At 42.4% G+C, this 15530-nt stretch overlaps 1 protein-coding gene and 1 pseudogene across 3 annotated transcripts in view; one reads left to right on the top strand and one right to left on the bottom strand.

Moving 5' to 3' along the window:
- The window catches only part of RAD51B (RAD51 paralog B), a 747597-nt gene that overhangs the window by 89018 nt on the left and 643049 nt on the right, over positions 1 to 15530 (top strand). The window lies entirely within an intron of this gene.
- Positions 13054 to 14195, bottom strand: LOC142425468 (glutamine synthetase pseudogene; annotated as a pseudogene).

Raw genomic sequence — 15530 nt, 5'->3', positions numbered from 1 at the left:
TTTGATCTTTGAGGGAAATAAAAAATATTGCTGTTAGTTTTCCAGTTCAGACATGCATGTGCTTATTCCAAATAAAACATCTTTAACCATAACTCTGTGATCAATGGATAACTGCAGACAAGTTATTTCAGTAATACACTGTCTTCGACAAAATTGGGGATCCCAATCAAAACAGTAGCTTCTGAGGGATTCTGCTGGGCCGGTCAAGGCATTGAGATCAGCTGAGAATGTACTGGTGATGGCTTTTGTGGGAGCCCCAGGGTTTAAACTTGATAGATGTTTTCAGAGGACACAGGATTATGAAGAAGTGTTAAGAAAGTAGAAAACTGCATGCATGAGAAGAAGATCAGGAAAGTGGCATCAAAGATGGCACCCCCCCATCATGATAATGCACTTGCTCACTCTTCAGGGAGAGTAAGGCTGCCTTAGAAACCTTATTCCACCCACCCCACCTAGCACCTGGATCTTGCCTCATCAAACTTCTTTCTTATTCCCCAAACTCAAAGAACATTTCAGAGGAACACAATGTGAATCCCCTGAGGATGCTAAAAGTGCTGTTTTGATATGGTATTAATTGAAGAGGGCAGAACTCTTTGGGGGAAGTGTTAGAGAGATTGAACTACCACCTCACAAATGTTTAGACCTAAATGGGAGGCTAGGTTAAGAAACGTTTTGATGGTTTTGTGTCTAAATGTTGATATGATTACGTAGCAATGCTTTTTGACTTATCCGCATGTATAATTGAGGTATGGATCTGGGTTTAGCTCTTTCCAAAAGGCTCAACAGTTGCTCCAGGACTAGTTATTAAAAAAAAAAAAAAGGGGCTTTGTCATCGTGGTTTGAGATACCATTTTTATCATGACTAAATTTTAATATCTATTTGGTTTGGGTATGGCTTTGAACTCTGCTCTATCCAGGATGTGTGTGTGTGTGTGTATCTCCATATGTTAATACCACATGCCTTAATTATTATGGCTTTATTGTATGTTCTGGATGGTTTAAATGGCTAACTGGTTGGCTGCTAAGCAAAAGGTTGAATTCACCCAGAGGTGCCTTAGAAGACCAGGTGACCTACTGCGGAGTGTAGTTCTACACTGAAACACTACTCCATAACAACTGGTTTGGTTTTGGTTACTATTTCAAAAAAAAAACAAAACCAACTGCCATTGAACCAGTTCCAATTCATAACAATCCTATACAGGGTCTCTGAGACTGTAACTCTTCATGGGAACTGACAGCATCATCTTTCGCCCGAGGAGCAGCTGGTCGGTTTGAACCACTAACCTTCTGGTAAGCAGCTCAACACCAACCCACAGTGCCACAATGTCTGGTAGGACTAGTTTCCTTTCTGAGCTCTTCTTTTTTAATGTTACTCTCATTCGTAGAGTCTACATTGTTAGCAAGCAGCCTCTGGCTAATGTTGTATCTCTAATGTAATTCCTGTTGAAGACTTGGGGTCTTCACTCTGATGGGATCTGGGAGATTTGTTGCTCCTGCCAGGCCTGTATGGCACCCGGCCCTGCTTGTTGGCGATGAGGCCCCTTCCCAAACATAAGATCTGCGCGTGGGGAGGAATAGACCCGCCTCTCCCAGAAAATGGGGTATGTTTACCAGAGCAAAGGGTTAGATGCCATTCAGGTGAAAACAATACCTGTTTACTGTAATACTGGAGTGAGGTTTACTGGATAGATTTTGCTCAATTAGTGATTTGATGAATTGTAGGTAAGGGCCTGAGTGAAGTACTTGGGAATAGACTTAACTGTTTGCTCCCCTCCTATTCTTGGCAGTAGCTTTCATTAAAAAATTTTTTTTTCCTGAACCGATTCCTATAGCTTTCCTGGCTTCTCTCTTGCTGGAGGGAAATGACGTCAAGTCGGTAGTGAATGTGAAGGAAAATAAGCATAAGGGTGTCATTTCCCAGCAGCTTAGTCTTGCCTGCCGTTACCTACTGCCAAAGAAACACAAGACACACCCTAGCGTTCCTCTTGACTTTGGGGGGTGAAATGTGTCATTCTTATATAATACATAGAGTCTATATCAAATGACATACTTATAATTTGATTCTCTTTGTTAATATGTTAGTATTATCTAAAGTTGCTCTATGTAAAAATGTCTATCCTTTTTAAGCTTGCCAATACAAAGAAAGTAATATTTCCTATGGACCCTGAAGGTTGATTTCTTTTTTCTCTCCCTAGCCCTCATTTCAGGAGAATATGTAATTTAGATGCTTGAATAGGAATAAGCCAAGTAGCCAAAAACCTTTCAATAATCTATAATAGCATGTGTTTAAAGTAAAATTATTACAAGAAAAGTTGGACAATCCTGGATAAGGCCATGTGCTATGTACCTTGAAGATTTGCCTTGCTAAATAAAAGTGGCAGGAAGCAGTTCATATTCCACTAGGGTTAAAGATTCTTACATAAAAGTTTCTCTGGCAACCTTGTTCCCCTTTAGGGAATTGAAGGGATCAAATAAATGTCCAATCTTGCTTAATCTGCTGGCTTTTTCTGTTGCATTAAAAACCGTCACATTCTATTGGCGATGTACTTTTTCATAAATAACTTTCCTTTTAGATTTACACAAAGGGAATGTAATTTTTCCTCATTATTAGAAAATATCAAGGAAAAAATAAAAACAAAACAATTTGGAGTTCTATAGAGATTTTATCTCATTTGAATCACAGACATCAGTGAGAATTAAATCAGTATGGCTTCAGAGTGTAGACTTTGGCTTTAAGCCAACTAGAATTCTCTCCTAAGGGAAAATGATCACACAGTTCTAATAGTGAGGAACACAAAATTTTATTCAGCAGAAGCCATAAAGAGAAAGAGGGATGGGAAACAGACTGAATCTGAAGAACATTGCATGCTCAAATGTATATAATATTATTTATATATATGATATATATAACAGAATATGTAACACATGGTATGTATTTAATGTAATCTATATTAAATGAGTAGAGGTTCTATTCTGTCACGAGACAAGTTAAATATTAATGATTGCTTTCCCAAAGATCTTTGATACAAGTTGTGTGCTAACAGTAGCTGGGGGTGGGGGTTGTTGATCCAGGGGCCTCAGTCCAGGAGCACAAAAGGACGGTAACTTCCCTCTTGCTACGTGTCTTAGTTTGGAGGAGGATGGCTAAGAAGCAAAGGGGCTCCTTTGATGAGTTTGACCATTCTGAAAGCATTTCCGACTTCTTCCAGAGGGTAAATCGCAGGTGTTACCATGGATTGTAGTAGACTTGACACCTGGGGGACTTGCCAACCTCATCCATCCCCTACAGTAGAAAAGACAGACAAACAGGCCATTCAAGTGAAGATGTGTGGCGGTCAGTACTGTGCTACTTGACCCCATCAGTAGACAGGCGGCTCAGAGATCTAGTGCTGCGCTCCTTGAACGTGTGTGCATCATTCAGCTGGCAAGCCAGCAGCGCGGAGCTTACTGTGCTTTAGTCAAAGAGTAGCCCAGCGCACGCTTGCTTTTTTTGTGTGAGGAAGAGGGTGGATGAGGTGAGCAGGGTATATATATAATGTTTACACATTTACAAGTTTTTATTAGTGTATGTGTGACATCCTCACTTGTAAGAACCTTATTTTTGTAAAAATATTTTTTCCTTACTATTATTTTCCCCTACTTTGTTTTTAAACTTGGAGTTTAATGTTAGGTAAAAACCTATGCCTTTTAATATACAGGTGAGCTTTTGTTTCGTGTGGGATTCTTCACTATAGAGTTATTTTATGATCTATTTTATAGAGTTACTTTTTAGGTGGTTCTCAACCTTCCTAATGCTGCAACCCTTTAATACAGTTCCTCATGTTGTGGTGACCCCCAACCATAAAATTATTATGTTGCTACTTCATAACTGTCATTTTGCTACAGTTGTGATTAGGGCGACCCATGTGAAAGGGTCATTCGTCCCCCAAAGGGGTCACAATCCACAGATTGAGAACCGCTGATCTAAAGAGTTCTGTCTAACTTAAAATAAACTTACTCAATCTATGCTCAGTATTAGTTTTCTTCTATGTACTTTGGACATAGTTTAAAGTATAGCAGTTCTGTGTCACATTGGTATTTCTCTCATAGAAATCTGGGACTGTGTTTATGTCTCATCTCATTTTTCATTTGAGCATTTCATGTAAACAGATAAATGGAGCAAGGTCATAAAGACATGAGAGCAAAAAGGCAATCTGAGTGAAGACAATTCCTTAGTGCTTCAGTATTCTTTAATCCCCACAACTGGGCCAATAAGCAGCATAATGATACATGGGCAAAATACTGTAGTTGTCAAGAATTTTATTTTACTTGGTTCTACAGCCGATGCCCTTGGAAGCAGGAACTCAAATTGCATTTGGCATTGGACAAATCTGCTACAAAAGAGTTCTTTTAAATCACAAAACCCAACGATGTCATTTTGATGACTAAAGTGCATTTGGCCCAAGTCATGCTATTTTCAATCACCTCATATACATGTGAAAGCTGGGCAATGAAAAAGGAAGGCCAGCGAAGACTTGACGAACTTGAACTGTGGTGTTGGTAAAGAACATCGGATACACTGTGGACTGCCAGAAGAACGAAACAGTCTGTTCTGGAGGAAGCACAGTCAGGAGGCCGTTTAGAGAAGAGCATGGTGGCACTTCGGCTCAGTTACTGTAGGTGCTTATCAGGAGGGATCCATCTCTGGAGAAGACATCATGCTTGGTAGAGGGTTACTGAAAAAGAGATAGACTTTCAATAAGATGTATTGACACAGTGGTTGCAACAACGGCTAAAACATAACGATTGTGAGGATGGCGCAGGACTGGGCATGATTCATTCCATTCTACCAGGGAAGTCACAAGTATTGCTACTAGGATTTTGGTCCATAGGTGCACGAGTTTATTCCAAACAAGCATGTTTAACCTTGTCTCTGATCAGTGGATGGCTTCAGACATGGTCTCTCATCGTTACATTGGTCTTCGTCTGGCTAGGATGCCGTCCAACAAAGGTCCAATTGAAAGTGGTGTGAAAACTGAGATGCTGCCTTGAGGAGGACTCACCTACAGGGTTTCCAATGCTCTCATCTTCATGGACACACACTGTCACCTCTTTTTTCCTGTGGAGCAGTGGGTAGGTTTGAACTGCCAGACCTTTTGATCACACCCAGAGAAATTAAAATATGCCCACACAAAAATGTGCACAAGAATGTTCATAATGGTATTATTCATAATAGACAAAATTGTGTGACAACCCCAAATGTCCATCAACCAACGAATGGCTAAATGGAAGGTAACGTGTCTTATATATTCACACAATGGCATATTACTTAACAATAACAAAAAAAAGTACCTGATACATGCTGAAATATGGATGAATCTGGAAAATATGCTAAGTGAAAGAAGCTAGACACCAAGGTTACGTATTGTATTATTCTCTTTATAGAGATTGTCCAGAATAAGCCAATCCATACCGCCAGAGGGTAGATTAGTGCCTGCCAGGACTTATGAGGAAGGGGAAATGCAGTATGATTGCTAATGGTGCTGGAATATTTTTGAAGTGGTGAAATGTTTTGGAATTAGATAGTGGTGATGGACAATGTTGAACATGTCAAGGAAAAACACCAATGAATTGTATACTTTTAAAAGGATAGACTTTATGACATATGAGTTATAGCTCCATAAAGCTGTTAAACATTTCTGTTCTATATGTTCTTTATAAAATAGCTAGCAATTTGAGATCAGCCAGGATACATATATTCTCTAACATGTATTCTTGTATATGAAAGTTCTGACAGTCAACAAACAGATCTTGTTCCTGTTTGTAACACGAGGATTATATGTGGTTCTTTTATTGTGTGCTAGGCCAGGTTGACTTTGACTAGAGAAACAAATTCAATGACACATGTGTGTAAGAGAGAGTTTTATATTAAGAAGTAATTATATATCAAGCAAACATCCCAACCCAGTCCAGATCAAGTCCATAAGTCCAATACTAGTTCATAAGTATAATACTAGTCCATAAGTTCCTCTTCAGATTCACACAGCCACATGCAATGATGTAGAATGCAGGAACATCACTGCCCGGTGGGCGCAAAGTCTTGTGGATCCAATGGCAGTGGTAGCATCACAGTGCTCTGGCAGCTCCCAGCATGGCTCTTTAGCTGGAAGGTGAAGGCAGAGAGAGGGAGGTTCCCAGGACCCTCCTTCTGAGAAAGTCACGCCCACAGGAGGTACCATCAGGCTGTGACCCTATTGACAGGTTAGACTCCAACCCTACACTCTATATCTTCAAGTTGACAGGTAAGTCTGTAACGACCGCATATTGTAAAATATGAAAATGGAAAAAATTAAAAAACCCTACTGTACATGTGACCATTTTACAAAGCCCACACTTTTCCACTTAATACAGTGAAGATGACGTGGTCAGGAATCCATACTGATTTTGATAGACCATTCAGGGACAAACCTTAAGAAATTAGACATATTTCTCAGAAGGCTTTCAGTGCTCTGTTTCAAACCTCTATAAAGAGGGGGCGGGAGAGAGAAGAAAATAAAGTCACTCATCTATGTCAGCCGCTTAACAGAGACGATCATTTCTTAATTTACCTCAGCCAGCTTTACAAACATCTTCATTATTGCCATTGCACTCTGAGATCAAGCTTAAGGTGTGGGAAAGGACTACGAAGGCACCTGGAAGAACTACTTTGGAGAGGCTGGCCAACAAGCTGGGCAAGGAATAACACCCATCCCAGGTGAACTATGTTCATCCAAAGTAGTTCACCTGTCACTTATGAAAGGGAGGCATTTCTCTTCGGCTGTTGCTGGAGACATACTCTATTTTCCTCATATACCAATCAAGCATGCGTTATTCTTTATAACAGACTACTCTCACTATGCCTAAGGTCAAAGAAAGACAACAGATGCATCATAACCTCAACCGTGAGGGCATTTCTCTGAAGGAGCCCAGGCATGAGCCAAACCAAAAGACAAACTCCCTGCCACCCAGCTGATGCTGACTCATAGCGACCCTGTAGACAGAGCAGAACTGCTCCGGAGAGTTTCCCAGACTGTGACTCTTGAGTGGAAAGCCCCATCTTTCTCCTGTGGAGCAGCTGGTGGTTTCGAGCTGCTGACCTTGAAGTTAGGAGGCCAACTTGTAACCACTACGTCGCCAAGGCAGAGCAGAAGTATTCCATCCATCTTTGATAGAACCTGTTGCTCCTTCACTGTTCGTATGTCTATTTTTCAGTTATGTCCCTGGGAGACTATCTTACCCATGCTCAAAAGAAGGAACCAAAAATGGTTTTCTCACCACTCCAAACCTGCCAGTTCGTAACTGTTACTGTTTTTGTGGTCAGGTGCTGCTGAGTTGGTTCTGACCCTAGGCACCACACTGCCCGGTCCTCAAAGTCATTGTTCTTTTTGAGCCCATTGCTACAGCCCCTGTGTCAAGCCATCTCCATGATGATCTTCCTCTTTTTCGCTGACACACTAAGCATGACGTTCTTCTTGTAAGGAACAAAGCACAGAAGACAGTCAGGAGGTGTGCTGTGTGCTAGAGGACACTATGTTTCACTCTTAGTAGTTTCTGTTCTTTGATTTAGGGCATAGATTTAAATTCTAACAAAAGACAGCTGTCGGCACTCTGTTCACTTCTTTACTACAACCCTATGCAACCAAGCACACACCATTGTACTGGTTCCAGCCCACTTGACTCCATTATATTGCTCACACTGTCTCTCCTGACTCCTCACCTAAAAAACACTTTTCAGCTCTTCTTAATCTTGTGCTGGGCATTGTGATGGAGCAGTGACTCAGACAAGCTTTCTAAAACCAATACTTTTGGGGGGCATTCTTTTGAATCTGGAATGTCATTAACTGTCAGATGTGCTTTCCCAGGCCAATGACCAAATTCACAATCTGGAGTAAACTATTGCACAATGGTGACATAATTAGGGTGTAGACATATCCTTTAGAACACAGCACCCAAGAGACTTGTGTTCAGTACATGATGTAAAGATAGGTTTAGGTGGTTGTGAAACTCCTTGATGCCAAAAAGCAGAGAATTCTTTGTCAATCTGTGTATAGTTTGCGGACAATTCTTTGATTAGAAAACAGCGGACACCTCGAAGAATGTCCTATTGGCCTCGTGTGGTTAAGATTAGCCTAGATCCCATTAAAGTACGCTTTTGTGTCTGCCCAGACAAGGGAATGAACAAATACAGGACTCTTGAAGAAACGGTCTCATTCGGCAATTTCAGTATCACTGAGATTTTTATCTGGTGGGTGATGAGACGATGTACTGATCGTTGTATTGATTCTCAGGTTAGGAAGCAGATTGATAAACTTGGGCCTAGGCTCAGGGGCCTGTTATATAAGAAAGTTGTCATCAGAAGACTGATATTTGTGTTGCTGCTGACCAACTTTGACTGAAATGGTTGAGGCATTTGAGCTCCACTTTGAGTGGCTAGTTGAAAAGTAATTATTCGACACTTATTATGTGCCTAGCAGTCAGCTAGGGACTGGGAAGTGAAAATTAATAAGATATAAATTTCTCATCTTGAAGTAATATTTGGGTGCAAGATAGACATACAGATCAATATTTTTGGGGGCTGTGTGCTAAAGGTTCAGGAAACATCCACCAAAGTATGTAAAGAAGGGATATTTCATTTATTTTAGGTGTGTGTGTACATCCATTGTATGATTTGTGCCATCGGATGTACCCTAAGACATAAACTTGAAAAAGGTGGAAGCCAAATGATGTACAGTTTTGTGTATATCCTTGCATAAATTAGATAATGTATATAAAATTGAGAATGTGAAGGGCATATTAATTTCCTCATAAAAGACCATTATGTGTAGTAAAATGCTTTCTTAAAAAAGGCAAGAATGGAATAATTGCCCATTTCCGAATGCTAATGGCCTTGGGAGGGGGCAGGAATTTTCGGGGGGCCCACAGGTGAACTTCATTAGGGTGGGGACTATGCTGGTTCTAAAATTGGTTGGTGGATTCATATGTGTGTTTTCTCATTATGTTTCATAACCCACATAGGATATAGAGTCTTTTATAGCTATCAAATGTTTCAATAGTTTAAATATCAAGATTTTCAGCCATTAAACATCCCCCAAGCAATCAGAAATTTTTAAAAGCTTTTAGTTAGGACAAACTATGTAAGAAAAAAACCTCGTTAACTCACTCAGTTAACCAAACGATTGCCACTTTATCTACACCCCCCCCCCCCCCACACACCACCTTTCATTTTTTGAAGGACAGTAATAATAATGTTGAAGTTTTTCCACATGACCCAGGAGTCCTATTTTCTCTGCCCTAACATTCCATGCACTTTGTCTAGGACTCAGCTTATCTGTCAAAAGGATTCTGTCTGGACTGGTCAGCCAGACACCTCACTATTCATGATCACACACACACACACACACACACATGTATGTGTGTGTGTGCATCTGTATTTAATGTTATTTGTACCTGGCTTAGTTCAGGATTTTGCAATCTTTGTAGGGTTTCTCTAATTATTGGGTAGGTTGAGGATCAGCAGTAAAACAAACAGACAAACAAACAAAACAAAAACCAAGAAAAGCACTATTTCTTCATTCATTAGTATTGCCTATATACAAAGGTTCACTGAAAATAGCACCAGTTCTCTGGGAAAGGGCATGACTGAGAGTTTTCTCACCCTTTAACCTCATTTTCCAATTCATGTTTCTTTATTGCTACGTGGTCATGCACTTACCCAAGTCTGGCTTATGAACCGTGTAGAGTATTTATGGAGTTTTGTTTTCTAAGCCCGACACCATGCACATGATGCAGTATTTTATTTGGAATGAGTGCTGAGTTTAGTCCCACGTGCTTCTTGTGGTATTTACCTTGGAATCCACAAGTAGGAGGGAAGTATTTTTGCATTTCATACCTCTGGACATTGTTCCTGGTCCTCCTATGACTTGGGAATTCTGTGTGGGGCTAAATCCAAGGAACACTATTAAAAATAACCTGGCGTTACAATGACAACGGAGTCAAAACACTTGAATACACTTTTCACCCTGGCAGTGTTGGATTTTGAGTCCAAGATCTTTTCCAATTGTGTGGTTCATTTCTAATGTTCCCTGACACCCTCCCATGCAAGCTGGAGGGCTGCCAGACTCTCGAAAAGTCCCCATGGGGGTGGATTTTGCTCGGAGGCATATAGGGAAAGCGTGTTCTGCTCTCCACTTCTCTGCCCTGCAGTCCTCTGTCCCCCAGGCATCTTAAAAGACCCACGAAGGCTCCTCCACTCGCTCCCTTGAGTCTGCCTCATTCCTTCCAGCTCAGGGGCTGGCCCTGCGGACACCCAGGTGCTATGCCAGGAGTTGGCGGGGGAAGAGGTCTGGTACCATATCCTTCCTCTGATTATATTTGAGATGCTGTTGCTTTAAATGAGGCAGGAGATGGTGTAGCCCCAAACCTCCCTCCCTGCTTTAGTGAGGTGTCTGCTGGAATGGGGGCGTCCTTTGGAAAAAGTGGCTAGGGAGGTACAGATGAAGCTTTGCTGTTCTTTGAGTGAGTTTGCACATGGACGGTATTGCTCTTTGGCCCTAGCCTAATTTCCTTTCATTCCCACGTCCCATCTTTTATGCAGCTGCAGAGAGTAGGCTGGGAAAGCAGAATGAAAGCTTCCAACAGATTTGCACTTGAATAAAAGACAGAGGGAGAAACAGGCCAGTTTGGGGGAGAAAGCTGTTTGCTTTTTTTCTTTTGAGGTAAAGATGGTTTATTTTTCCCCCTTTAAATACATTAAAGAGGGGAGGGGGGAAGAAAAACAACTAATAAAGTAGTTGGACTCACTGGTTATAATTCATATAGAATTCCCACATGTGTTTAATAAGGCCTCTCCTATGATTATAAAGGAAAATAAATAATTGGAAGGAAAAGGTCAAAATCCTGTTGGATTTAAGTCAGTTGACCAAGCGGCAGTTTCAGTACTTGGATAAGACTACTCAGCGGCACGCTGTTTTCTCTTTGATGGTTTCTTTGGCTCTTCCTTTGGGATTTTCCCCTCATGCTTTCTTAATGGCTTTTGTATCCCTCAGTTTAAAAAAATATTCATCTAAGTTTAAACTTTGAACAAATAAACACATCCTGGTTCTAGGATGGGAACCACAGCGTAGTCGAGGACAGCTTGAGTTCAACTGGAGAGAGGTTAATAGGAGGAATCCCAGCTTGCTTGTTTAATGTTTTAATGTCTAGAAAACGGAAATGTCGAAATCTGCTGATGACACCACATTACATTTGCTGATCCAAGCAGGGATTTCTGGGAAGCCTCTTCAGAGTATTTGGAAGAGTGGAATTGGGCAATGTGGCTGGTGGCAGAGACAATGAACTTGAAGTGAAGGTTTATGTGAAGTAGCAAGGGTAATGTCAATGTGTTGAAAGCCTGTTAAGTCCTTTGAGAGGAAGACTGGAGTTCCTGTAAAGGACTTGGCTTTGATTCCTGTCACGCAGAGAGGATGTAGGACAAAGAACATCTTGCTGTATGGAACACAGAAGCCGTTAGGGCAGTACTTGCAGTGAAAAAGGGTAATCATGGGGTGGGGTTGGGGAAGAAGGTGTCTGAATTTTCTTTTTTGAATTTTTGCAGTAGTAGCTACAAGTAAGTGTTGTTTTCCTCAAAGTAAGGAGACCTCGGGTGCTGAGAGATAAGCATCGTACAGCTAAGTGCAAAGTCGGCTGTTCAAATTCATCAGCATCTTCAAGGAAGATGAGGCTGTCTGTTTTCATAAAGACTGACAATCTCCGAAGCCCAAAGTAGGGTCAGTGTTAGTGAGCCAGGTTCGACTTGATGATTGTGGATTTTTTTTCATATTGGTTAAAGAAAATTATATGCTCATTTTATACAAGATCCTTTTTGAGGGAATTTGTCCCTACTACATCTTCTATTTTCCCCTGGTGACACCTCCTCATTTTTTAAGGATAGCTGTAAAATAATCAATAGTATCAGAAGACCCCAAACAAACAAGCAAAAAACATATTGTTCAGAATGAGGGGGGTCTGAACAGAGACCCAATACCCATCTATAGACAATGGGACATCCCCTCACAGAAGAGTTTCAAGGAAGGGATGAATCAAGCACCGATGAAACACACACTATTCCTCTGGTTCCCTGAGGCTTCCTCACCCCGCCACTATCATGACCCCAGCCCTGCCTTTCGCTTTGGGCTAAACCAGAGCATGGGAACAGGTACAGATAAGAGCTAAGAGCTTACGGCACACAGAATCCAGCAACAGGAATGGGAATAGCAATACCAGAAGGGTAGGGGGTAGATGGGGAGAGGAGGGGAGGACGGGGGAACCATTAGCAATGATGGACACATAACCACCACCACCACCACCACCCCTTCCAGGAGGACGAACAACAGAAACCACGGATAAAGGGAGACTGTAGTTATTGTAAGATATGAAAATAATAATAATCTATAATTTATCAAGGAGACAGGAGGGTGGGAGGGTAGGAGGGAGGATAAAAAGAGGAGCTGATACCAAGGGCTCAAATAGAGAGTAAATGTTTAGAAAATAATGATGGCAACAATGTACAAATATGCTTGGTACAATTGATGTGTGGATTATTATAAGAGCTGTAAGAGCCCCCAATAAAATGATCTTTAAAAAAAAGGTTGAAGTTGTCCAGGAGAAGAAGACTATGTGGAGGAAAGACAGCCGCTGCCAGATCTTGGAGTGATGCCTCCACAAGCCAAGATGTAGCCAGATTGGCCGGAACCACCAGAAACCAAGATCAGACAGATTTTCTCCTCTGGCCCTTTTGACTTCTTGATTTAGAACTTTTCACTTCCAGAAATGTGAAAAAGACATTTCTGTTCTTTTAAGTAGCCCAGTTTGTGGTATGTCCTAGGAAATCAATAGAGGATCCATGTATGTTTCTTTTTTTTTTTTTTCACAAGGAATAAAAAAGACCTTGATATTCTGTCTTCTGAGTTACAGCTAGTAGGAACGAGTGGGAGAGGGGGAAACATGGGTGTGGGGTGAAGAGCTGGGAGGGGCCTGTCGGCTGGAGGTCTAGTCTGCCTAGTTTTTATATTGGAAGGGCTCCTCGCCGGTCTCGTTGAGAAGACACGTGTGGATGAGGGCTTCTGTCACCGCGAAGGGGTCACAGTTGGCAGAGGGGCCGCGGTCTTCAAAGTAACCCTTCTTCTCCTGGCCGGTCATCCGGGGAATGCGGATGCTGGCGCCTCGGTTGGCCACGCCGGCGGAAAAGTCGTTGATGTTGGAGGTTTCGTGGAATCCCGTGAGGCGCCGGGCGTTGTCCAGGCCCCCTTTGGGGTCGTAGGCGCGGATGTGGTATTGGTGCCGCTTGCTTAGCCTCTCGATGGACTCCTCAATGTACTTCAGACCATTCTCTTCCCGCATGGCCTTGGTGCTGAAGTTGGTATGACAGCCTGCACCATTCCAGTTCCCAGGGATGGGCTTAGGATTGAAGGTTGCTATCACTCCAAAGTCTTCACACACACGGTGCAGGATGAAGCGGGCCACCCAGAGATGATCCCCCATGTCGATTCCCTCGCAGGGTCCTATCTGGAACTCCCACTGGGCAGGCATGACCTCGGCATTCGTCCCTCCAATCTTAATGCCAGCATACAAGCAGGCCCGGTAGTGAGCCTCCACAATGTCCCTGCCGTAGGCTTTGTCTGCCCCCACACCGCAATAATACGGACCTTGGGGCCCAGGAAAGCCATTGGAAGGCCAACCAAAGGGGTGCCCATCTGTCCCCATGAGGGTGTACTCCTGCTCCATTCCAAACCAGGGGTGTTGGCTGGTCACCATGTCCATAATCCGCTTACAGGTGTGCTGTAAATTGGTCTCTGCAGGCTTTCGGTTGTACTTAAAGACTTCACAGAACACCAGCTTGTTGGGGTCCCTGCAGAACGGGTCCCGGAACATGGCAACAGGGATGAGATACATGTCACTGTTGGAGCCTTCAGACTGGAACGTGCTGGAGCCGTCAAAATTCCACTCGGGCAACTCTTCCACACACTTGGGCTCACAGTCCAGGGTTCGGGTTTTACAGCGGAGCCCTTCTCCAGTGCCATCGATCCAGATATACATGGCTTGGACTTTATCGCCCTGAGGCAGAGCCATGTACATCTGCTTGACGCCTTTGTTCAAGTGGGAACTTGTTGAGGTGGCCATGGTGGAAGGTGTTCTGCGCTGGCGGCCGGCAGGAGGGAGGGCAGGCGGCGAGAGCGAGGTGAGGAGCGGCGAGGCGGCCAGGTGGGCGGCTTATGAGCTCGGCTCCACTCCCATGCTCAGCTCTCCCATGTATGTTTCTGTCTCTTGAAACTTTTCAAGAATTCTATAATAAAATAAAACTTTCTTCTGTTGTTCTTAAAAAAATCAACTGTCATTCTGATGTTGATATTCTTCACTTCAACCAAAAGTGAAGTAAAAGGTGGTTAACAAATGAAACAATACATTTAAAATATAAATTATTAGGCAGCAAAGCTAACTTTCTTTCATTGCTTCCAAGATGGATTCTGAAGGAAGTTACTTAAAGAGAAATATTTGTATAATAGTTGTAGTGTTAGAATAAGTTAATGATTGACTTATTTGATATACATCTTTCATGCCGATTTATAAGCTATAGAGGCACGTTAAAACACTTATTTCATTAAAATATAGACATACCATATTTATAAGCGATCTTCTCTATAGGGATTTTTTCCCCTTCTTTCCTGTGTCCTCCAAGTATACTCTTTGGGAGACTGTATACCACCTAGAGAGTCCCTGAATGCATCAGATGATATTTTCTGGGTGAAGTCTATGTGTATGCAATGAAAGCATCCCGTGGGTTCAAAAGTAAGATAGAGACTGTCACAGGAGGCACAGGCTGCTCCTCTCTCTCTCTCTCTCTCTCTCTCTCTCTCTCTCTCTCTCTCTCTCTCTCTCTCTCTCTCTCTCTCTCTCATTTGTCCACTCATTTCTAAAGAACAACGACTCACAGCCCCTTTCCTCATGAGACCTGCCTTTATTTTCACGGCGGTCTGTCCCAATGAATTGCACTGACACGCAAGTGTGTTTTTGGTTAATTGAGGGTGGGATGGGAGTGGTGCTGAATCTGTGCCTTTACCCACCTTCCTTCCCTCAACTCCCCCTCTCAACTGGAATCCCCGGATTTACTTTTGAAAAGCATGGAGACAGCGAGTAAATGACCTGGAGAGTCAGAGAGGATTTTGTATAAGGAAGCAGCCAAGGTTTCCTTACCCTTCTGAAATTATCAAAACAAACTCCGAAAGCACTGTTTACCAAGGCTATGCATTGCAATTTAAAAACTATTATTACTTGATTTTGCATCGCTCTTTTGAAAGCAGAAGCACACAGATTCCTTACACATTTAAATTCCTGACAGACTTTTACTTGTAGTGCACTGTTATTTGTATCTGGCCTATTAAAAGGAGAGCAGTGCAGGAGCAGAAGGCCTCCTGCTGCCAGTCTAGTGGTCATTAACAGCCTGAAAACACCCATTGCCATCAAGTCAGTGCTGACGC

The sequence above is a fragment of the Tenrec ecaudatus genome, chromosome 14 (genome assembly GCF_050624435.1).
Source record: "Tenrec ecaudatus isolate mTenEca1 chromosome 14, mTenEca1.hap1, whole genome shotgun sequence".
Classification (NCBI taxonomy): Eukaryota; Metazoa; Chordata; class Mammalia; order Afrosoricida; family Tenrecidae; genus Tenrec; species Tenrec ecaudatus.
This window is presented reverse-complemented; position numbering and strand designations above follow the sequence as displayed.